General features: G+C 39.1%; 1 protein-coding gene across 2 annotated transcripts in view; it reads left to right on the top strand.

The window, feature by feature from the left end:
* Positions 1–12,146, top strand: part of UBE3D (ubiquitin protein ligase E3D) — a 605,228-nt gene that overhangs the window by 515,848 nt on the left and 77,234 nt on the right. For both annotated transcript variants that reach the window (XR_012074809.1, XR_012074808.1), the window contains exon 13: positions 4,011–4,121. The gene's annotated coding sequence lies outside the window, so the exon portion shown is untranslated. The remainder of the gene's footprint in view (positions 1–4,010; positions 4,122–12,146) is intronic.

Here is a 12,146-nt window from a genome sequence, read left to right as displayed (position 1 = left end):
GCCACTGTACTTTGAACTTCTCAGTTTCGTCCAATGGACTTTTTGTTTGTAATAGCCCTTCCCAACTTCCCTTTCTCCTGCACAAAAGAATGTGCTCTACTAGATTTGCCGCGGCTGATCATGTTGCAAGTCCCAAGCTGTGATTTTTTTTTTTTTTTTTTGCTGCTCCCGAATAAGTCCGCTTTGTGGGTAAAATAACTGGCTGCCTTACTGTTTGAAGTTAACGTTACGTGGAGGTCTCACAAAGACCCAGAAAACGCTGACAACTCCGAGGCTGGTGAGCAAACAAGTGTTGCTGTCCAGGAGCCCACGGAGCTCACTGCTTCCTCACTGACCCTCAAATCCGAGGGTTAGTTTTTCTCCTGGATCCCAGCTCTGCTCTTTTTGCCTTCTGAAGCCCTTCAGGCTGTATTCGGGATCTGTTTAAAGGCTGCATCCTTTATTTGTTAAGGCCTTTTTTTTTTTTTTTTTGTCTGTGAGTGCCTGTGTGGTGCCCTGGCCTGACTCTTCAAATCAGGCTGCTTTTACTGTAACTGCTAGTCTTCGGTCAGAGTCCACTGGGGCCGGGGCTGTTCTGCTGGGACTGCGCTGTTCAGACAGGCCTCACTCCTTTAGGAGCAGATTGTTCTTGCTGAATCTGTGCCGGTATTTGGCCTGCAGGCTATTGAAGAATTTTGTTTGCTCTATGGAAAAGCCTCTGAAAAATGGCATCCCAGTTATGTAAATGTTTTGAGGGCGCCCCCACAACCTTCAGCGACCCTGGCCAATTTTAGCTTAAAAGCCATGGGCCCTCCTCATGTTCATTTGGTTAAATTCCTTAACTAAAAGTAACTTAGAACATCAGTGGCCATTATGGGGAACTCTTAAACTCTCTAAACTTAACATTTCTTAAAATCTGTTAAGACAGCCATCGTTCTGAAATTGTCAAAACTGAAGTGGATGCCTATTTTGATTGGTATTTTGAGGCTTCCAAACATTATCAGGAGTCTAAAAATTGCCTCTCTGCAGGATACAATAATTAAATTAATTGAGGCAAACAAACCATTAACAAAAGATAAAATGCCTTCCAAAGCCTCATGTTTGTCTCCAGGGCTTCTCTGTCTCAGGCTCTGCCTCCAGTACCATCTCCCTCCTTGTCTGAATATATCAGAAACTGCCCTTTTATGTTAAATCTTCTGAAGATCCAGATAAACCCCAAATTACATATAAATTGTGAGCCATAGTTAAAGAGTTTCTTAAAGTAACTGAGGACCCCCATAGGTTTATTGAAGAATTTAACATAGTTATTCAAACCTACCAGCCTGGTTTCTCAGATTTATATTAGTTAGTCTACATGCTGGTTGGTGAGGGTCAAACCAAAACTGGATGAAAATAGCCCACTGGGAACATCCCGGAAGGAATTAGAAAAGCAAAACCCTAACTTGGCAAGTGGCTACAGCACTCACTGAAAACCTCCACCAACAAATTGCAGTAGCCTTTCCTAACCTGTTGCTGGGAACAAAATTCAGGCTTGCATGCAAAAATTGGATGAACCTGTCCGTGGCTATTGTAATTGACTTCAGATTATTTTTAAAGAAAATCTGGTCTTCCTGCAGATGTTAAGTCCGCTAGACTAGCCTCCCATGCCATGTTTATTAATGGGCTTGATCAGGACTTTTCTCTTTTAGTTAAAAGGACCCCGATGGAGTGGGAAACTATGTCCACTCCAGATTTAGTTAATTTGGCAAATTAGCTCATTCAAACCCTAGATGAGTCACAAAAAAAAAAAAAAAGACTGCTAAATTTCTTAATCTTCAACTCTGGCAAATGAAGTTTCCTAAACAAACCCAAAACCTTCCACTTTCTGCTTTTATTGCAAAGAGCCAGGATATTGAGGGAAAGACTGTTACAAATTTGAACGTTTCAGGCATCTTCAGCCTTCTAACTGGCCTTTCCAGTGTCCTCCCAATTCTCAATGACAGACCTCTGAGGAACTGCAGGGGCTCTTCCTAATCCTCCTTCTTAATCAGCTCAGAGAAACGACTCTCCAGATGGAGAGTGATCTCTCTGTCTTAATTGACGCTGGAGCCACACCCTTAGTGCTCAACCACGCTGCTGTAAAACAGCCCCTGTCTCAGTACTAAAACCGTTCAAATAGTGGGGATCCCCAGTGGACCTCAACAGATTCCTGTTTCTGAACCTTCTCCCTTTTGTTTAGGCTCTTTGAGAGGTGCACACCCTTTCTCCTTAGCAGCTCTGCCCTTATCCATTTATTCAGCTGAGACTTCTTGGGAAAGTATCGTGCCAGGATTTCTTTCTTCCAAAAGGGGAAAATAATTATAGAATTTGACAGACACCATCAAATGAGCCAACCAAGCGAATTAAATGACCCTTCAACATCTTTTGCTTTATCTCCTACAGTACAAGAGCTCGTTCTGGAAACACTGGTCATCTTTCCCTATTGAATTAGCTACCATCCCCCTATGGGCAAAATCTCTAATAATGGACAAATCCCCAGTGCACCTCCCACAAATGATTTTAAATAGATCCCTCAAAATCTTTCCCCAGAATTAATCGTTATCCCTTGCTGTAGTCCCTGTAATTCTAGGGTCCGAGGGCCAAGGATGGAGTTTTGTTGGGGACCCCTGAGCAGTAAACCACATTGTTATCCTTTGACACCCTGTTGTTCTAACCCCCGCACGCTGGAATGGTATCCATGCTTGCTGGGAGCAGGTTTTCACTATAACTGATCTATGCTGTACTCTCTTCAGCATTCCATTTGGAAAGGCAAGCCAATATCTTTTTGCCTTCACCTGGGAAGGATGACATTACACCTGGACAATAATGCCCCACGGTCTCACAGAAAGTCCTTCTTACTTTTCTCAAATATTGAAAGCTGATTTGGATGATATAAAGGGTTTTGTTTGTGTGTAGGGTGTTCTACTTAGTTACAATATATAGACAGTTTGCTTCTCTGCTGTTCTCCTCCAGTCTCCTCACAATACATCCACCTGCTAGGGACCTTAAAGGGACACACAGAATCTCCAAAGCAAAGTTGCAGTCTGCTGAAACTCAGGTTTGATGTTGAGAGCACTTGATCGCAGAACAAGGGCTCCATTTGGGTCCTGAGAAGTGCCATGGTGTCCTGAACTTCCACAAACCTAAAACTAAGCACCAGTTACAAGATTTTCTCAGGCTAGCTGGCTACTATTGAAATTGGATTCCAAATTTCTCTCTTCTGGCTCAGCCCCTATATGCTTTATTAAAACTTGGCAAACCTGACCCTGTTAACTGGGGAGGTCAAGATGACACAGCTTTTGATGGCTTAAAGAAAAGCTTAATGAGACCAGCTGTGCTTGGACATTCTAATTATCAGTTTCCCTTTTTCCTTTTATATGTGAAAAGGAAACGAATGCCCTTGGAGTACTCACCCCAAAACATGGGGACCACCATCAACCCATAGAGTATTACAGCCAACATCTTCTGACACCTCAGAAAAATTTCCAGGAGACTTCTCTAACCAATGCAGATTTTTCATGGTTTACAGATGATTCTTATTTAAAGGGAGAAAAAGTGGTAAATAACAGTGCTGGATAAGCTATTGCAACTCCTTTTGACATCAGTGAGGCAGCACCTTCACCTATGGCTACTTTGGCCCAGTTGGCTGCATTACACACTCTTACTTGGGCTTATACTTTAGTCAAGAGCAAAAAGACAAACATTTATACCACTAATCAATTTGCCTTTGGAGCAGCCCATGACTTTGGGATGCTATGGAAACAGTGTGGTTTCCTTACCTCTAACAAGGAAGACATTTAAAATGGCTTTTATATCCAAAATCCATTAGATGCCATACTCTTGCCAGAATCTGACCCTTTGAGTTAGTCACAGGACACCCAATGCAACTGGCTCCTGCCTCTTTTGACCCACTGTTGATAAGAGAAGATATATTGTCAATATTGCAGAGGCCTAATTGCTTCTATTAAAAATAACTGAATTTTAGTTGAACAATCTTTCCATTATGTTCTCAGGAAATGAAGACCTTAAGCATTACAACTTGCAACCTGGAGGGAGATTCCATCTGTTGGAAAAGACACCTCCGGAAGAGCTCTCTTCAGCCTCGCTGGAAAGGCCCCTGTCAGGTACTCTTGGATTCTTATCTAAACTCATGTGTCTGACTTTGTAACCTGCAGGCTGTATCACTGGGAAAACATTTCGTTCCAAACACTTCAAGATAACAATACTGTTTAATTACTTCATGTGTATTCCTACATTGCGTCTTCCCAAAGCATTTGTTTAATTCCTTCAGTTTTTAGTGTGTCCTTGCTGTATTCACTATTTTAAGATACAGACTGTACACCTTCCTTATTACTCAGATGTGACCCAGTAGGTTTCTAATCTGCATACTTTCCGTCTGATGAGGGACACAATACCCAGGAAAGGTTCTTCCTGGCTTTGAAGGACAAAAAGCCACTGAATGCTAGTTAAAGCAAACAAGCAAACAGATTCTCGATCAGCAGTGCCTTCAGAAAAAGATCTTAATCAAAAGGGAGAAATGTGAAAATTAGTGAAGGAAATCCTCACTAAAATGGAGTTGGGAGGCCAGAAGGGGGAGCTCTCATGCATGTATCACTCAACGCCAATACAGATCCCAACAGAGAGAGAGCTACTTTGCATCTCTGGCAGGAAGTAACACTACTCTCCCCCCGAAGGAGAAAGAAAGATCTCTCTCCCTGCCTGGCAACAGCTTAGACAATGAAAAGCCACTGTACCTCAAACTCCCAGTGTCCGCCTATGGACTTTTTGTTTATAACAGCCCCTCCCAAATTCCCCTTCTCTTCTATAGAAGGGTTTCCTCTCCTTTGCTTAGCCGAACTTGCATGTGGTTTGCTGTAGTAATATATCCCAAATTACAGTTGTTTGCTGCTCCAAGTAAACCTATTTTGCTGGTAAAATAACTGGCTGTTTTATTGTTTGAGGTTAACAACTCTTTCTCACTCCCATACAGGTTATATTCATTAAACTAAAATTTCTTTTAGGTTTAGCATACTTCTGTTCAAATTTCACTCACTGCTCAACAGTGTGAGTGACAATTTTGCTGAATCAGATCAAAGTTTTCCAATATTGGGAGACTGTTCCCTCAGTTTTTTTGTGCTATTCACAATGTAACAACTATGAACAACATGCTTTTAAGTTTAATTTGCATTATTAACATTTTCCTCATCACTTTTTTCAGTCTAGGTGAGGGGTAGCCCTAACTTCTATCATGGACCAGATGGTAAATATTTTACACTTTGTGGGCCACACAGTCTCTTTCAAAACTATTCAACTCTTCCATTGTAGTATAAAGGTAGCCATAGACAATACCTAAGTGAATGGGCAAGGCTGTAGTCCAATAAAACTTTATTTATAAGAACAGGCTGGGCTGGCCCTAGTTTTCTGAACCTTGGTCTTGACAATCAATAGAGCAACAAATCATTAGCCCTGCTGCTTGACAGTCTCCCTTGTGTCCATACTCTCACCATTGGCTACTTCAGGTTCCTAGCATGAAGTTCTCGACGGTGAAATTTAAGATGCATAGAGCATGCTATTTGTAGCACTGCCACCATGCAGATGCAATAGACACAGCTAACCTCAACAGCACAGATAATAGTAAAATGTAAGAAAATAATTAGGACGTGATGAATTTTGAGTATTTATTAGCTATATTTTTAATATAATTTCTTTAATTTTAAGTTTATGTAATATAAGTTTTATTAATGACTCCAATTAAAAACTGGCTCACAAATTCCTGAAAATTTAACAGCTGTCTCCCACAAGCCAGTGTTGATGAGCTGCAGGGTCCCAGTGACTGCAGACTCCAGCCCCCTGCCAGTGCCCTCAGAGAACTGAGAACCAGTCAAATTCCTGCTCCTTGTACCCTTTCAGACTTGACGGAAATGTTCTCTTCTGAAGGAGGTCAGACACCTGGTTTCTGGGTGTGCGTCCTCCTCCCCCGTAAATTAATTTCTAGAAAAATATCTCCTCTTCCAGGTATTATTTAGACAGTCTGGCCTTCAGGTAATTAAATTTCCGGCCAAACCTGCACTGTCTTGGAACTAACGGGACCAAACAGTTGCTCATGTGTTTGTATTGTGAGTCACTTTTGGTCTAAAAGAATTCATGTAAATTTTAGAAGTTTCTAAAATTACAGCTTTGCCCAGTCTGGGAACCAGTAACTTTCGGGTAGAATGTAAGACAGCATGTGTAGGAGGAGCTAGAGTGCATGCTCAGCACGAAGTCCTGAAGTCCTGGGTTCAATCCCCAGTCCCTCCATTAATAATTAATTAATTAATTTAAAAAAATTACCTCCCCCAAATAAATGAGAAATATTATTTTTTAAGAAAAGCAAGCCACAGAGTGAGAAATGATAGTTGTGACATACATATCCAAAAAAAAAAAATACAGTATGTGTGAGCAGAATCAGTTGAGCTGTATTCGAACTCAGCCCCGGTATTCACAGTGTAATCTTGGATAACAACTGCTTTCACTTACTTATTTGAGTCTCAATTTTCTCCTTTGTACAAACCAAGGGTGGCAATACTGCTTGGTACTGTTGAAGTCCATAAGGGCAAATATTGCTAACGTGATCTGAGGACATGGGCCAATGGGGTGTTGTTAACGTAGGTCATCATTTATCATGTAGACGTGAATGGGAGGCATTAAAGATTATAATTCCATGAACCTGACATAAACACTTGAAGCCTTGAAAAATGTGCTTGGATTGTTAGGGTGAATTGAACCCACTAGCTGAAATTAGCTTTTTAAAATCTTTAATCTCCATTTCCTTGAGCGTGTTATTAACCTTTCTCTCTATGTCCTAAGTGACTGAGAGGTGATGGCTTCATTTATTCAGGCATTTTCCTTTGTATATCTTTTGGATCTGGAAGAGATGGTCTGTGGCACCAAATTCATTATTTCCATGTCGCTCTTTTCTCTGCTGTTCTTACCTACTCTGTACTTCCCATTCTTTTTTCTTTCACTTTGCCTTTTTTCTTCCTCGCCAGAATACATATATACCCAAAGATTCCAATCTGCTATGACCTTTGAGTCTGTTTGAGGCATTAAATTTCATAAAGATGTATATGGTTCTCCTTGAAATAAGAGGCAACTTAGATTTGGATGAACACTGGTTCTGTCTTTATTAAACCATCATGGTATACATCCTTTTTCTGTTTCTGGGTTATTTTTGAGTTCTATCTCCCACTTTGCTATGGGTACATATACCTAAACACAGCCCTTTAACGTCAATATGTCTCTTCAGCCATAAAACATGGGGGAAAACACAGGATGTGGGGACAAGAGTTCACTCTGGTAAAGCACAGCCTTTGCATGATAACTCATGTTCTGTGTATTCTGTCGAGCCCAGTTCGATTGATGCTTTAGTCTCATGAGAATGCCAGCTGATCCATGGGTCTTTCCAGAGCCTGACCTGTCTCCCTGTAAAGAGACCCAGTGTGAAATCTGTATGCTTAATATTCCAGATCTGATTATTCTTTGTTAGCATCGTATGTAAATGTTCAAAACCACATCAAGTTGGGAAATATATTTCTCCTTTTTAGTGGAACATCATATTGATACTGAAAAGCTTTTGTGGATGAGTGTTTTGTTGAGAAGGGTAGTTGTGAAAGCGTTATCCAAGCCTGAGCTTTATTTGCCCTTTGTACGTGTATGGGTTTGAAAGAGAAAATGCTTGCTTTTATATCTGCTCAGATTAGCTACAAGCAATTGTGGTGAACTTTGCTGAAATTCCTCTTCCTAATGATGCAAACAGAAATCACAGAGCACAGGGCTTCAGGTTTCAGAGGTGACTCACAAAGTCTAGCAATCCATCTTGGGAAGTCTTAGCAAGCCTGTTTTGGGCTGTTCTCCACATGTGGCGAGGCTGCAGAATCCCAGGTGTTCTTGCTGAGAGCGCAGTGAGAGCGTGAGGATTGCCCCGAGAAGCAAGAACGTGCTCATTAAAGCGGGTGTCGGGTAGGAGGTGAGTCGGACTAGCAGCTCTACGTTTCTCCTTGTGGTGCCCCTTTCCTTGTTAGAGAGGGGAATCTGATGTCCCAGTGCATCTGGTTTAATGAGTTGTAGTTCACTGGGGACCCAGAGGGGGCACAGAAGAAATCCAAGCTTGGTGAACCAGAACAGTATGTTGTTTATTTTGTGGATACTACCCTGTTTAAATAATGTAAGCGTTTTTATTTTGTGAGATCTTTATATTCCTTGTGAGTCTGAAATGGTACACGTGACTATAGGAAACCTAGAGCTATGGTGTAAATGGACTAATAAAGTTGGCTGGGTCAATGATTCTCTTATGATGAAGTCACTAAACTCTTAAAAATGTTAAAATCAGCAGGCATTCATCTCTCTACCTCCAGTGAAGGTGGAAAAAAATTAGAGAAGTTCTTCTCACGGGTCTGCAGATATAGGTTGGTTAATCAGGTGAAAAGATCTTTGAGTAATCGACTAGCGAATTAGGCCATATATTGATTGTTTTTAATCTGTCAGATACTTATTAACAGCAAGGATACTTTGTCTTGCAAGATGTATTTTAATAAAATGGCAAATAAATGTGCATCTTGGTGAAATCAAAAGTGAGAAATTGTACGTAACAAAGTTGTGAATAGCAAAATGGCAATTTGTTTATGTGGCCAGAGAATAGAATTTTACACAAAATATAAAGGAATGTGATGTCTGTATAAGAATATGCATGGTGGCCACAGCATGTCAAAGCCCTCAAGAAACACCAGCTGTGTGTCAGAAGCTAAGCTAAGCGTGAACTTGGCATTAAGTGCCACAAAAAAGGATTTTTTTCCTTTGCCATATTTTGAAAGCCTTTTCCATCACTCAAAAGTAAGTTATTTTTTTCTGCCAGTACCCTAGAAATAAATTCAAATGCAGTTAAAGTGTATGAAACACTTTGCTCCTATTAGCATGAAAATTCAGCTGCAAAGAAAAACTGTGCCTTCTAAATTAGGGTATAAATATCTTCTTTATAGAATCAATTACATACAACTGCTTTATGATATAAATTTGCTTTCTCCTATTCAAATGAAAGTTCTAAATCTTTGGAATTTTAATGTAAATGCTTAACTTCCTATTTTGCTACAGATTGTGCAATTCTGGTCAGTTCAGTTAATTTTTCTCTGCTTTGGTTTCCCAACTGAAAAATGAGGTCATGAGATAGTTCTACCTCCTTATCATACTATTTGGAGTAACTTGAACTGAACATAGGTAAACTATAACTATATGATGTAATAAATGTATTACATAAAGTAAACATATTAATACTCTTAAAATTTTCAACTATTAGAACTGAAAAAAACCTGCAGAATTTTCTAATTAGATGAAATGTAAGTGTATGACCGAAGTCATCACTGAGCATACCAGGTCGGCTGGGGAGGAAACTGATGCAACAGATACCATGTATTGGCCACTCTTGTGTGCCAGGCATTTTGTATGAATTATTTCTTTTGACTGCCATGACACTTTAAGGTAAAAGCCACTATAAGATTTACTTTATAAATGGGAAAATCAGGACTCATGGAAGCCACTTGCCTAAGTTCATCCAAATAGGAAGTGAGAGAGACCAAGATATGAACCTAGTCCTCTGATTCCATAGTGCAAATTCTTAATCACACTTTGTGACTGCCTCTTCAAATTTGGGTTCTTGTTCACACAATCCAAGGCTTTGCAATACTGCATAAAGTCCTGTCTCAAATTATAAATGGACTGCTACTGTATTTGAAGTTAGCGCACAATTTGAGATCTTATCCCTTTCCAGAATTCATACCGCAGTGCATGCCCTTTGTCATCTAAATGAAAATGTGTAGGAGAATTTGTCCATGAATGAATGGGTGGGACAAGAAACATTATGTCTTCAGCTTTGTTAATTGTGTGAGTTTGATAAGAAAATTCATTTTCTTTAGAAGTGATCAAGTGTTTTTCATGCAATTCATGAAAACTTCAAACAGAACTCTTAAGCAAATATGCATTTGCCACTGCCAGTTGGAAAAAATTTTAACCATACGTTATTCAGAAGTTTCTTTCATCTTTGGAATTATAATAAGTATTTTTTCACCTCTCCCACACAGAAAAATGTTATAATGGTCCGGGAAAATGACATTAGATGCATAAGTGTTATGAATAATTGGTGTGGAAGAAGTAAAGTAAATAAGCTACTCGTTGACTTAGTACACATTTTATCTGAACCAATATTTCAATTTTGGCAATTTTCCAAAACAATTCTTTTAGAAGGAAACGTATAAATTAGACTAATTTTTAGAAAAAGGTAAACGAATGTACTCTAAATACAGGGGAGAATAATATACAATGGTTATTTTTTAATATTGATTTTTTGAAGATGTGTATTTGTGTTTATTGAACATAGTTGGAAAAAAAGAATTTTAAAAACTTGTATGCTTGTATCTTTCAGCTAGGGAAAAATAACTATTTTCTCCAAAAATATATCTAAATGTTTGAGCCTCCTACAACAGGCTAGCTCAGTTTTGTTTTTCTGAAATATGTATGTTTTTCTTAATGATGTATACTATAAACAGTAAATGTCACTGTCAGTTCAACTCACTTTTGAAAGTTTTAGAAGGGTACAAATTAGAGAGCTACTTAAACACCAGGGAAGAAACCAATTATTCAGAAACAACTACCTTATGTAAAAGCTTCATCAAAATGAGGATTTTTGTGCAATGTCAATGAACTCCTTTTACTAAAAGTAGACATTTACCATTGTCGTTAACACTTTATCCCCAGGAGGCACAATTTTCCCAATGCTAAGTAGTAACACAAAAAAGCACAATTATTCTTCCTAGGAAAAAAAAAAACTGCACTCAATTTGTATTTATTTTATTATTTTGCAAAAACACTGGAACATCAAGCAAAAAATACACCATATAAAAATCGACATAAAACTAGTCCTTAGAACTATTTTCCAGCCTGCCATATGTTTTCCTCCTTTATTATAAGTTAACAGTAGTAATAGATCAAGAATTTAGAGGGATTCACAAATGTATTGTCTCCTGCTGCCTTGTGTGTAGACATCTTACCCACTTGCAGTATGTATACATGTATATTAAAATTTGTACTCGGTATCTGCTAAATGAAAAGCTCCTCTAAAAGCTTCAGACGTTGTTTTTCCATTGAAATAATTTATGTTACTCTTTCACCTCCCCCTGTAGCTGACAGCCAAAGAAAATGAAAAGATTCACAACTGTTTGCTTCATGAGAAAATACCACTTTGTTTTGTTGTTGTTTTTCTTTTTTTTTAATTGAAGTATAGTTGGTTTACAATGTTGTGTTGGTTTCTGGTGTACAGCATAGTCATTCAGTTATATATATATATATATATTCCTTTTCACATTCCTTTCCATTGTAGGCTATTACAAGGTATTGACTCTAGCTCCCTGTGCTATACAGTAAGACATTGTTGTTTATCAATTTTATCTGTTTTATATATAGTAGTTAATATCTGCAAATCCTGAACTCCCAATTTATCTCTCCACCACTGCCCCTCTACCCCAGTTACCACAAGTTTGTTTTCTGTCTGTGAGTCTGTTTCTGTTTTGTAAGTAAGTTCAATTGTCTCATTTTTTTAGATTCCACATATAAGTGATATTATATGGCATGAGAAAATACCACTTTGAATTTGTTAATATTAAATTAGTCCTATAATTTTCTGGTTCTTTCTAAGCGACTCCTGAGAAGTAATCCAAGATAAAGAGAAGCGCTGATGGAGTCTGGAAACACAAGAGGGAACTACTCAGGCAGGAAATCTCACTGCACCAGCGCTGCCTGGTGGTTCCAAGTAGGAGAGTTAAATGTGGAAACACGTTCCTATGTTTTCATGCACAAGCGTCCGTGCACACACGTACAGACTATACCGTGGAGCAGATCGCCCTAGTGTTATCTGGAACATCTCTAACAGATAGCATGCCACACCAAAAGGTGGCTGAATCAGATCTGCTCAGAAAAGCAGAAAGAAACTTCTTTCTTGGAAGAGTTCCAGGGTCAAAGCCTGTTGCAGTTCTGGTATCAGGTTAATGAAGGTTCTCTTGTCCACTCCTGCCAAGAGTGCATGTCCCTTAAACCTTTGGAGTCTATTACTCCTTCTCAAAATGAGG

The sequence above is a fragment of the Vicugna pacos genome, chromosome 8 (assembly GCF_048564905.1).
Source record: "Vicugna pacos chromosome 8, VicPac4, whole genome shotgun sequence".
NCBI lineage: Eukaryota > Metazoa > Chordata > Mammalia > Artiodactyla > Camelidae > Vicugna > Vicugna pacos.
Note: the sequence above shows the minus strand (reverse complement) of the source record. Positions and strands in the feature narration are given on the sequence as shown.